The sequence below is a fragment of the Numenius arquata genome, chromosome 4 (assembly GCF_964106895.1).
Source record: "Numenius arquata chromosome 4, bNumArq3.hap1.1, whole genome shotgun sequence".
Lineage (NCBI taxonomy): Eukaryota > Metazoa > Chordata > Aves > Charadriiformes > Scolopacidae > Numenius > Numenius arquata.
In genome coordinates, this window is record NC_133579.1 from 23,991,813 (window position 1) to 24,004,408 (window position 12,596).

The window sequence follows — 12,596 nt, forward strand, 5'->3', positions numbered from 1 at the left end:
GGTGGGGACGGGAACGAGCGGCGAGGACCCCGGCAGGGCGTCCGTGCCCGTCCCTCACAGCACGGGGAACAGAGCGTTGCAGTAACCCTGCCCCCCCAACCGCCGCTCCCGCCCCAACCGCCGCCCGAGCGGTGTAACGTTCGCGGCAGCGCTCGCCCGCCCTGTGTGGGGGCCACGTGGGTGGGGCGCGGCCAATGGGAGCCTGGCGGAGCGCTACTCCAGCAGCGGCTGTTGGGGAAGGGGAGGGGTAGGGGGGGAGCGGCAACGGCAGCGCGGGGTGAGGGAGGGCGGCGGCGGCGGAGGAGGAGGGGTGTTTTCAAACCCGACATCCACAGCCGCCGGAGCTGGGGCTAAGCCTGAGCCCCTGGGCATCGCCGGTGGCGGCGAGCGGCACCCGTTCCTCTGTCGGATCCGCACGGAGAGAGGGAGGGAGGACGCGTCCCGCCGCCGGCTCCCGGGAGAAGGTAGGGACTGGAGCGCACCTCCACACCCCTTCCCGATACGCGGCGGGGACTCCCGGTCCCACCTGCCGCCCGCCGGTTGTCGCCCCCCTGTCTCTGAACGGCGGGGCGTCCGGGGAGCCTTCACCCGCTGCCCGCCTTGGGGTGGGGGGGCGTAACCGCTGCCCTGCCCTCCCCGGCGGTGGGCACCGCGCCTCCCCTGCCCAGCCTGGCGGGGCGGTGGGCCTGTCCCCGGGGAGACACGGCGGCGGCGGGCAACGGCTCTCCCCTCTCAGCCTGTCAGTGCCGCGGAGGGAGCCATGGCCGCCGCTGTCACCGTCTGACGGCCGCGCCTCTCGCACGCCGAGCCCAGCCCCTGCCCCGCCGTCCGGAGCAGGGCCCGCTTGCGGCCAGGGGGCGGCGGGTGCTGGGGGCCGGGGCGGCGGTTGCGGCTGGAGGCAGGGCTGGGGCTGTGGGGAGGGAGGTGGCTGCAGGGCGGCCGGGGCGCGGGTGCCGAGCGTGGCATGGCGGTGTACACACATACACATGCATACACACACACACAGAGGCCGCCGCCCCGCCTCCGTATCGGGAATTTCGGCAGCTCCCTGCAGCCTCGGGAGTTGCTCCGCCGATTTGGGCCGTGCCGCCCCGCCGGGATAGCCTGCCCGCCCCCGTCGCACCGAGACCCGGGGCGAGCGGGTGAGGCGTTTCTGGTGCCTTCCGTGACATGCTCGAGGGTGGCTCGGTTGTTTTGCAGAATAATACGTTCAGCCGCCTGGGCTGCCAGTACCAGGCAGCCGCCGCTGAGGTGGAGCACGGTACCTCGCACAGCACAGGTGACACCAGGCAACAAAGGAAGGACAAGAAATGAGAGAATGCGAGGCTCAGTTGCACAGTTCTTCATTCTAGTTCTAGCCTGACTCTCTAGGTACCATTGCTAATGCTTTTTTTTTTTTTTTTTTAAGGGCTGGGTAGCTAATAAGAAAGGAAAGGCTTATTTTTTTAATTTAAACTCTTAAATGACATGACTAGTTCAGTGTTATCAGCTAGAGGTCTTGTGGAAAATGCCTGTATGCTGTCACGGTGTTCTGTGCCTTTCTTCTGCGGGCCATGTGATGTGGAGGAAAATCTGAATTTTAGACCTCTGAATTACAAGATAGTTTATGGGATAAAACAACACTTTAATGACGGCAAGTGAGTAAGATGTGATGCTTGTAGGAACAAAAAGCTATCAGACAGATGTGGAACAGTCCAAATGTACTTATGTTCCAGGAAAGAAATGTTTAATCTTGGAATGCTAGAAAAGGGTGAGATCATCATGTCTATAAGAAATCATTAACTTTTTAATAAAATAATTCAGTATTATTGACATGTCGTGATTTGGAGGTGGGGTTCTCTTCTGCTCTCTTGTTTTGAAGCAGCAAGGCTTTGGGTGTTTTTCAGTAGACACATTGGCAGCTTGGTTGTCCTCACATCTTAGTTACGTTAGGTCCTCACATCTAGGTTACTCTATGGATGTGGTGAGCTACCCACAGGTGCTGTGCAGCTGCAAAGAGCTAAGCATCCTGTGCTTTCTTTCCTTCTTCCATTGTAGTAGTAGTTCAGCGGGTCCATGTGCTGTAGTTCAGCGGGTAAGAGTCCCCAGAGTAATAGATCTTCAGAATGGTGTGAGACATCACGGCATTTCACCTGTTCTTATTATTTGAGGCTTGTGCAGATGTTGGGTGTCACTTGCTTTTCTTCATTCTTTAGATGGAAACCCAGACACTCCAGTTAACCTCGTGGCTTGATGAGCTGGAGACCTTTAATGTCACCCTGTGTGAATTCATTAGGTTTCTGTGTGAGTTTGGGAAACTAACTGTTCAAATAAAATTGCAGGGTTTGAGGTATAGCAGAATACTTCATTGGGAAGGTAATGGTAAACCCACTGACTGTGTCTTTTTTTTTTTTTTTTTTTTTCCTTCTTTAATACTTTTACTTTCCTGTATGTGTCTTGTAAACTAAAATGTCAAGGAGCGCTAATGTTTTTCTCGGCACCCAGAGGACTGTGGTAACATTCTTGTGGTGATGTCAGTTTCTTGGTGTACGGTACATGAGTCCTTTTTGATTTCCTGGCTTTTCTGTAGTAATCACCGAGTTGATCAGAGAGCCTCTGGTTCTTTCACAAAGATGACAGCTCAGTCTTTCAGATAAAAGGATTTCTACCTTTCTTTGTATGCTCTTCTTCCACCCAGAGAATTATTCAAAACTATTTGTGAACTTTGAATACTACAGACAGTAGAGCTTAGGACAGATGTTGTGTAAGAAAGCAAGCTCTGTGCAACAAACTTAAGTTCATTTATGCTTTCTTCCAGCAGGCTTGCACAATAGGTAACTTCTTTGAGGAAAAGGTCTTTTTATAAGCAGGCTGAATGAGTGCTTGTATGAAGCTTCAGTTTGTCATCAGTTGCAGGGGGTACTACTGTGTCGCCACTCACTTCAGGATTAAAAGCACAAACTGAAAATTGAATACCTGGGTTTATTAACACCTGTGTTTTTTAAATTAGAGGTCGTCAATCATAGTCTCAAGCAGGGGCTTCTGTGCATCATTAGGTGTCTGTTTAAATTGCTACAAAACCTATAAACTGTTGCAGCTTTAACTTAACTAGATGGAAAAGTCGTTGATACACTTTTAGAGGAAATACTGGCAAGTAGAAATGGTTGAGCTAGAACTTCTTCCCCAATATTGGGCATACAGATATGTGAAAACAAATTCTAATTGTTGAACTGATTTACCATGTTTAGACAATCTTAGGCTGATGAAATCATCTGGAAGACTAGCACGGTTGGTCCTATTTAAAACTGGAAAAAACTATTGACCACAAAATATGTAATGATTAACCTGCTGCAACACTGTTAATACACACACTCAGAACAACTTACTTTTGACAAATTTGATCTTATCTTATGAAGAGGTGGGCTGGGCATGAATGTTTGGTGTTTCTTCTCTTCCATGTTCTATTGCAGATTGAGTAGTATAAATGTTGATTGGTCATTTAGTCTCCAGATCAAGCTATACTTTTTTTAACTACATCATTAGACTTTACTTAGACTCTAGCAACAGATGGTATGAAATAAATATTAGCACAAACTCTATCTTGCATTTTGCGTTATGATATTGAATAGTTTTATTATCAGAATAACAGAAGTCAGAGCCCTGCTAAAATCTTTAGGTTTTTTTCTCTTACCAGTTCATTATTTTTCCAGAACCTAGACAAGTCTTAGAAAGTTCCTCCATAAGCTTACCACAGAATCACAGAATTGTAGGGGTTGGAAGGGACCTTTGGAGATCATCTAGTCCAACCCCTCTGCCAAAGCAGGTTCACCTAGAGCAGGCTGGACAGGAACACATCCAGGCAGGTTTTGAATATCTCCAGAGAAGGAGACTCCACAACAGTATGGAGCCATACTTTGTATCTTCCCTATGCAGTTGAGGATCTTTATTGCCACCTTGCATAAACCTAAATATTCATTTAAAGAGAGACTTGAAGCCCTTGAGAGTATGGCTTTGCCTTGGCTTATTTTGTGTTATCTCCCTCGATCTGACAAAGCGTCCTTATATCTGCTTTTATCTTTAGCAAGCAACAAATGAATAAACTCTCCTCGGTTTCTTGGCTGCTGCTCAGAGTGCTCTAGGTAGTGATAATGTCACAAGAGGATTGGTTTCACACTGGTTTGTGCTAAGGAAAACCATTGGCAATGTTAGAGACACAATTATGATCTATATTAGAGGCAAAAAATAAAAATGCAAGCTGATGAAGAAGACTTGAGATATTTTCCTCCCTGCCCCTGTCATGTGCTTTCTACTTGCCAGTAGCCTGGTGGAGATGAAGACTGCTGGAATGATTTTCTTCTTGTTCTATGTTTTACATCAATGAGTCTGGAAAGCATCAGAGGTAGAAAGCACTTTTTTCCCCCTCTATGTGCTTCAGAATGTATTAAATACAACAGAAACCAAGTAACACTGCATTTCCAGGAGTATTGTTGTGGTAGAAATCTTAGAAAGTTCCAATCCTTCATGGCAGCAGAAATATCTTACTTATATGAAGACATTTCCTATAGTTTCCCTTCTCTTTCAAAGCTTTTTGTAGTAGTCCTACTTAATAGGTATCTGGCTTTTCAAACCTTTCAAGCTCCGATAGATAGCTAGCTTCATTAGCTGCTTTGTGGAAATACCTTCATCTTTTTTATGTTCACTGCAGGATTGTGTGCAACAAAGAAGGCTAACTGAGATAAATCAACTTTCTGTGCAGCTCTACACTGTTCAGCAACCTACTGATCAGACTTCTTACTACTAGTTTACTGATAAAGGGAAAATTGAAAGATGATTTAGTGATATTCTTTTTCTAGAGTGAACAATGCTAATCCATTTGTCTTCGACTTCAAGAATTGACAACCGTATTACCTTTTTTAAATAAATAAAAAAATACAGTATTTTGTCTTGAAAATAACTGGTTCTTTGCTTTCCAGGCCCTTCAATTCTCCAGATGACATAGTAAAACATTAATGGAAGTTAATTGCAGTACTCACTGTAGTTTTACAGCTCTAAATAGTTATACTTGTATGCAAACAGTATTGGGTTATTCTCTCTTCTCTGTTTCTTCTCCATCTGTTACCTCACTATCTCTTTTCCCCCAAAGGGAAATTATTTCTGTAAAGGAATTGGCATATGATTTTGTTCTGTTACTTTTGTGATATGTGGCGATGGCCAAGAGGTGGCAATAAAGACCGTTGAATATTTCATGTGTCTTCACAATTTAGCCTGGACAAAAACCTCAGTTATCTAGTTGGGGACATGTAAGTAAGCCTAGTCAGAGTAAGAAGCTTGCTTTTTTTCCTCAGCATCTTTAGGTCTTACTTGTGAACAGTAGCACTGAAGCACACTGTTTTACCTGTGGTGAATCGTGCTGAAGTTGAAGGACTGTGAGTAGGCAGTTGGCAGTTGATGTGCTTTTAGCCCGTGAAGGGCCTTTGCATGTTTCTAGGTTATGTTCCTTCTGGCAGTGCTGTTGTGGGTTTTCTTGGTGTTAGGTTGGCAAGTTATCATTAACTTAAGAAGATTTAAATAGAAATTACCGAGTTTCTAATAATAACATACAGAGTAGATTTGAAATCTCTTGTCTTGGAGATCTTTAGAAGGTTTCCAGAGGGGATGTAGATTCCTATAGAAGGAATTTAAACTTAATTGGCAATAGGCTTGCTTATCTTAAGGTTGGCAAAATACTGATAGAAAAGCTTTTAAATTTTTCTTTGGTAGGCACTGTGGTAATGAAATAGTCTTTCTTAGTTGACAAAGATCTACTTAGTTACGTCTTTAAGGAATAACCAGTAGGTCAAAACTGAAGCTTGGAACTCCACTTCTCCATTTAGCTTAATGGGAGTATGATACTATGCTAAACATCTGTGCAGGTGCTTCCTTTGAACCCATAGCTCATCCTAAAAAAGACTCAAGAGGAAGCACCTGTGAACATACAAGTTTTTTATACTTGTATATTAAAAGGGAGGAGTAATGGATTTTGCAATAAGTTTCTTTGACTCCTGAGAGCCAGAGTTCTTGGGCAAGCATGGCTCTTTCTTGATCCTATAAAGAGGAAACCTATTCTGGGAATGGAAAGAATCACCTTTGCTTTGAGAGGCTATCCAAAATAAAAGGAGATCTCTTTAGGCACTCTGGAAGCTTCTGTATGTCTGATTCTCAACTGTAAAGAGGTGAGGTTGTTTTTCCATGTAAATGTCTTGTTTCTATAGCTAGGTATGTCCCTCAGTAGGAATATGATGGTTTTATTCTACGCAGCTGTCTTAATGATATGATTTAACTTGAGTATGATGTCAGTACTCACAAGCTGTCACAAGACTGTAGGTCTTTGTTGGAATAAGTGCTGTCCTGATGACATAGCATAAGTTGTTGGAGAATATAGAAGACTTAAGCCTTTTCATATGCTGAACATATCAGCAGGAGGAGAGAACTGCCAGTAGGCATGCTGCTGCTGAGGTAAAGAACATCTGCATTTTTAATTTATGGAACAGAATTTTAGACTAGATGAGGTTAGAAGGCACCTCTGGAGGTCATTTAGTCCACCTCCCTGCTCAGAGTAGGGTCAGCTGGAGCTGGTTGCTTGTAGGCGTGATCAGCTGAACCTGGAATTCACCCCAGTAGTGTGAGTGAAACGTAACGAAGATCTAATTTTAGTTAGTCCATTGGGATTCTGTGTGGAATCTGTTGCTGAAGGCTTGATAAATTCTAAAGCTGTCAAACTTTTTTTTTCTTTCAAATGTGGATTAGAAATGTTTTTCAGCTGTTGTAGGTAATGTATTTTTCCTGACTAATTTCATTTTTAATAGTCAAAGCATGCTATCTTGTTGTACTGCCTGTGTGTGGTAGTCTTGTAAAGCTGTGGTGCGTTCTACTAAGTTCTGCTATACAGATTCTTAATGAAGTTTTCCTGTTGGTTTTTTCTTTTTAAATTTAAATGACTCATTAACTGGCTACATAAATAAGGCTTCTTTGCACTTATCTCACTGATTAAAATACAGTTTCTTATATATATATATTTTTTTTTTTTAAGAAATAAAAGACAAATACATGAATGTCTTCTCTACATTGTTTGTACTGGAACTTAGTTGAAGAAAGTCTCTTCCAGTGCCCGCGATTCAGAGTAAGCTTGTGAGTGAGAAACTGAAAGTGAAACAACCTTATTTTCTACTGCCGAAGGAGAAATATGAAAAGTAGCTAAAGCATAAATATTACTAAAAACATTTCTTTAGAAATTATCATTTGAATATTAATAACATCTGAAAAGAAACATGATATTTTTGATCTTGCAGAATTTCTTTCAGGGAGAAAAACAATTATTTTTTCAACCAGTTGTATTTGTACTCTCATCATTCTGTTTGTTTCTTTCCAGTGCTTCCTTGCAGAGCAGCCAGCCATATGTTAAAACAATAGGGCTAGTATCTTCAATGAAAAGACAAAGGGTTAATCTGAGAGTAGAGAAATGCACTTGAGAATAAGACAATACTGACAAACATCCTTCAGATTCATCTTGGATTCTGGCACCGGTTGCAGTTCCTTACTGGTCCACATGGAGGAACGCTCTAGAAGTGGTATATGTGGCTCAGAAGGAATGATGTTCCTTGTCACTACGGGAGCTGTTCCTTCCCAACCGAAATGGGAGCCAATGTCTGACTTCTGGAAAGCAGGTTTATCACCATTTTGGAGAGAGGGAATGGGTTTTTTTGTTTGTTTCTGTTTGTGGTTAACACCAGGAGTTAACCTTATTCTTAACCATATGTTTCTTACATCTTGTCCTTCCTAATTTGGAGCAGGGGATACGCATAAAAAGAAGCTTTAACAGAAGTCTCTTAGAATCAGGGAGCATTTTTCTGCTTTTAAATAATTCTAATAATTTTTAATAATTCTAATCGCTCTCTGGTAAAAACATCATCTGCAAGTTCCACAAACTTTCAGCTTTGCTATTTTAAGCTGTTTCATTTCAAATTAGTTTTGTCATAAAATATTAATTTAAATGCTTTGAACGCAGCACTTTTCTTGGGTATTAAGAGAAAACTAGATAAGAAAATAGATAAATAGTTGTGATAGAATGATCTGCCTTTTTTTTTTTTTTTAATAGCAAGATAGTATTGGCTTATTGGTGAAGATTCTGCCATTCTTGAACAATCTAGTATGCCATTATGATATCAAATGTCCTACTGTTTTAAGCTTTTCTAGTAAAACTAGCATTTTCCCAATCCTATTGTGAGAATTATTAATTACTTAAGACTATGGTTTTGCAAGTTCATTTGTAACATATGTATTCAGTCCACATGCTTCATTATTAAGCATGCCCACAGCCCTTCAAATGCTTCTCTGAAATAATGGATAATTCTGTAATCTTAAATCGGTAGGATTTCTGGAAGTTTATCCTAAATATCAATATCTGTATGATTGAGGTGTAGAACCAGAGAGTACCTATTGTAAAGACAGTCCCTTGGCCCTGTGTATGTCTTTTAGTAAACAACATCTAAGATTTCGGACTTGAGAAGCTATTTCTGTTGAAAAATAAAAGTAAGAAATCATAGTATTTGATCTTTTTATTTCTTCAAGTACCTTCTTATGCAGTGCTTCCCTGTATCAGCTGTCTGTTTATATCAAATCTTCTTTTGGGATCCCTGTTGCAAAGCACCATCTTCCCCACTCGCCTGTTTCCAGGGCTATACCACCATGCCAGTGTAGGCCATGTTTGTCAACATTGTTTTTCACCCCAAATGACATTATGTAAATAAATTAATTCCCATAGCTTCTTTTTTTTTTTTTTTTTTTTTTAAAGTGAGGAAGGATTTCATTGTCCTAGGAGACATTTGTCAACTGGGAAAGAATCAATCCTCTCCCTACTTCTTTTGTTTCATACCTTTTCTCAGCACCTTACAAGGTCCTTGGCAGCAGTCTCTTGGTGTCATCTTTTGGATGGGGCTTGATGCAGATGGGTTTAACCAGGTTTTGGGTCCGTGAATCTAATTGGTTCTTTGAGAGTGTCTCGTCCTTTGAAAATTACACCTTTTTGAATACTTGGACTTTAGTATACTACTGTGAGGTGTTAAAGTAGGAGTAGAGCTTAGCACACTCATTTTCTTTAGTTCTTCCATGTTCAGTTATCTCTGTGGAAGAACATTAAAGGTCATTTATAGATAGCTGGGATCATTTTTCGGTTTTTTCCTGTTATACTCTGTTAATAATTTTAAGCTCTTATATACCAAGCAAGACTAGATAATTTGGTATAACATGTGCAAGGATATTTTGACAAAGTGTTAACTTCTATGTTTTTTTCCAGTGCCTTGGGAAGAAAGAAACAGTAATTAATTCCATATTAGTTTAGAAGTCTGATATCAACAAGCTGCTTTTATTTTATCATAGTCTTGATATGTGGAAGGACCTTTGCAGTGGAAGGATCTCAGAAGCTATTTGAGACTGGAAACTTTAGAGAAAGTAAAGGAAGGAAATAGAGGAGTGTGTTGCAAAAGAAGTGAAGCAAGTTATTCTTGTCTGTATTTGCACACCTTCTTGCTGCATACTACAATGTCACTAACCTTTATGTTCTGCTTGTCAGAAATGTTGTCTGCCATATGTTAGAGTAGCACTGCTCATTTGCACTTCTGCAGATAGAAGAATGGGATCACAAGTTGGTAATTTTTGGTTGGGACTCCACTTTAAATAATGAACGGGATGAATCTCTGCAGATAAATTGCAATTGTGCAGTCCAGGATACTGCTCCAAGAGAAGTCCTATTGTGGAAGTTGAGGTCAGCTCTCTGACTTAGGAGGAGGTTGCAGGAAGAGAAAAGAGGGTCCCATGTTGAAGAAAGTTGTGTACTGATCCTTAGAATTGCCAGTTATCAGTCGGTTTGGGGATTTGTGTAAGATACAGGCTTTTTATGAGCATTTGCCAAGTGTTTTCCTCACTTGTGGATAACTGCTTTGAGACTGTTTTACCTTTGTCCTTCTGCAGTGGTGGGGAAGAGCAGTTGCTTGTAGAAGCTGAAACTGAAGTCCCTAGTAGCTGTGGTCTCACCAAGTATAAAGTACTATCTAACATGAAATAATCTGAAAAATAAAGTCCGTAATGTATTATGGATTTGGAAAATTGGTCAAAACCTTGACCTCATTATTTCCGGGAACTTAAGTCACCATCTGTAAAATAAAGAGAATAATGAATTCTCATCTTCTAGCGATATTGTGGAAATAAATTAGTATCTGTGAAAGGAGGGGAGCATAACCCTTCTTATTCCCAGTTTTGATTTATGGATAATAAATTCTGTGGTGTTGATAGGTCTTCCTTTTTATTTAGGATGTTTTTTAAAATGAAAGAAAGTGCTGTAGGCATTTCCATCTCTCTAAGAAGGTGGAAATCAAGGCAAGCTGAAATGGCAGGGAATTGTGGTATAAGTGACAAATAGATTGTCTTTCTCTGGAAGCAAGTGAAGCCACTTGCTATGTGTGTTTCTGGTCAGTGGTTCCTCAGAACTTCACCAGGTTGTCAAAAATTTTCACACAGCAACAAAAGCGAGTTTCTTCAATTGCTGTGAGAATTTGCCTTTGCCAGTAGTAAGAATGATCACAGAGAGCTGAAGTCCACTTTTTGTCTTGAGTGCTAGTTAAACATTTCAGTGGGAGTATTAAGAGCTAAACTAGCTTAAAAGGACCATTCAGCCAATGAACATGTTGCTTGATCATGTCCAAGGAAGTATAAATAAGATCATAGTTGTAAGATACCCTAAAAATCTCGTTTTCATTGTCTTGTTTTGTTTTTACTTTCAGAAGCAAATCAGTCCCAGTGCGTTGGTTTTGTTCTTACAGGTAGATCTTGGAGTTTTAGTTAAAAGTGTGTGAGGCAAGTTATGTCCAACGCTTCAACAGGAGTTTCAGTCCTTACTTGGTTGACATTTATTTTAAGTGTAATTGCAAGGAAACATCACAGAAAGAAGTGCAGGTGTATTTCTGATTATGAGCTCTGACATAAGAGAGGAGCAATGTCTTGCTCAGATACAGCTGTTATTGAAACATGGTCTTTCTGTAATTTGTAAACCAGTAATACCTTTAAAATTCAAGTCAATCCATGCAACAAATCTCAAAGGCATATTGGGGTGTGGTATTTTCAATCAGTGAATCAGACTTTGTAAGTTAAATTCTGGGCCAAAGTCTTTTTTCTTATTCCATGGTGTACTGCTTGTAAAACTCTGTTGCATGACTTATAGGTGCCTACAGTTAGTCAGGAGTAGGAAGGTTTGTATTTTCCATAGTTTCTTGTACCATTTTTTCCATCTCTAGTAACAAACTCAACCTGGTCTATGTAAGGCACAACGACAGCTGAAAATGTCTGACTGACTAGATAACTGAGGGTCTTAGACGACCTCCAGATGTCCCTTAACCTCAACTATTCTTTTATTCTATGAACAATTAAGTTCTTGTATTCTTTGGTAAGCATGTGTTTAGTTAGAAAAAAAAAAAAAAGCCTTACAAAAACTCAATCAGAAAACTCGATATTCAGTCATGTTCTTTAATAGAGCATATTTGTTAGAAAGAGGTTGACGAGTTTAGGTACTACTGTTAGCATGGAAAATAAATTGAAGAGTATTGTGAAATCTGTGGAACCTGGCACTTGAAACCAAGCACAGGTAAACTCAGGCTCTTAAAATATTCTTTTGAAGGTGTTCTGGGTAGGAGCCCAAGGTCACGTATAGAATAGTGCAAAACCCCTGCAAAGAGTCTTGTTTGTTTTCTGCATAGGAAAAAGTTGTATGTCCTCTCATTTTTTGCTTTTCCTGGTAGAAATTCCTAGACTATGAGATACATTCTTTATTTTGGTAGGAAGTAGTGGTGAGTTCCAGCTGAAGTATTGGAAAATCGTTCTTGCTGCCTGTGTCGGCTGTTTTTAGGGACTTCATCCTAGCTGTGTGTAGGGTAGTCTGGCATGCAATGAGTAGGTACTTTAAAGTATATTAAAAGCTGTTCTGCAGATTATGTGTAGTCACGGCCCATTCCTATTTCACTATTCGAGGACACCTTTATAAAAATAGGGTTCAAATACTTTATTTTTCTTAGTACAGAAAGATTTCTGTAATCCTTAGAAGTTCGGATCGCAAGTATCTAAACATTTCAAATGAAAATGTGGAAATACTCTCTGATAGGACAGCAAGTCTAGTAGTTTATTCCATGTGTTAGCTAGGATCTGAGGGGTCTCCAAAATACACATATCCGAGTTATCTCATGGGATATGTTTCTGAAAGGTGTGTTTCTGCTAGGCTGTTGTTTTATTTTCTTTGATTTTTAGTGTATCATCTAAAATCTGGTAGGGAGAATTCCTGCAGGGAATAGTAAGGCACCTTTTCTGAGGCTGCACAATAAGTATAGCGAAGAAATGAGTAGAACTGATCTCAGAGTTGCGTGTTTGAGCTACAAAGTCATTTCAAGTCTTGTGCAAATCTTAAAGGAAAATTGTAATAAAAAAAGAGTACCTCACTTCTGGACCAAATGTTTTGTCATATTTTATCATCAAATGCCGTAAAATCTGCCAAATTTGTGACTCATGTCCATTCTGGGTACTGCATTTGCACTTAATAC

The 12,596-nt window shown here is 40.9% G+C and overlaps 1 protein-coding gene across 1 annotated transcript in view; it reads left to right on the forward strand.

The window, feature by feature from the left end:
* The first annotated feature begins 244 nt into the window (after window positions 1-244).
* ANKRD12 (ankyrin repeat domain 12) overlaps window positions 245-12,596 on the forward strand; it is a 62,155-nt gene continuing 49,803 nt past the window's right edge. Inside the window, exon 1 of the mRNA XM_074146268.1 lies at window positions 245-464. The gene's annotated coding sequence lies outside the window, so the exon portion shown is untranslated. The remainder of the gene's footprint in view (window positions 465-12,596) is intronic.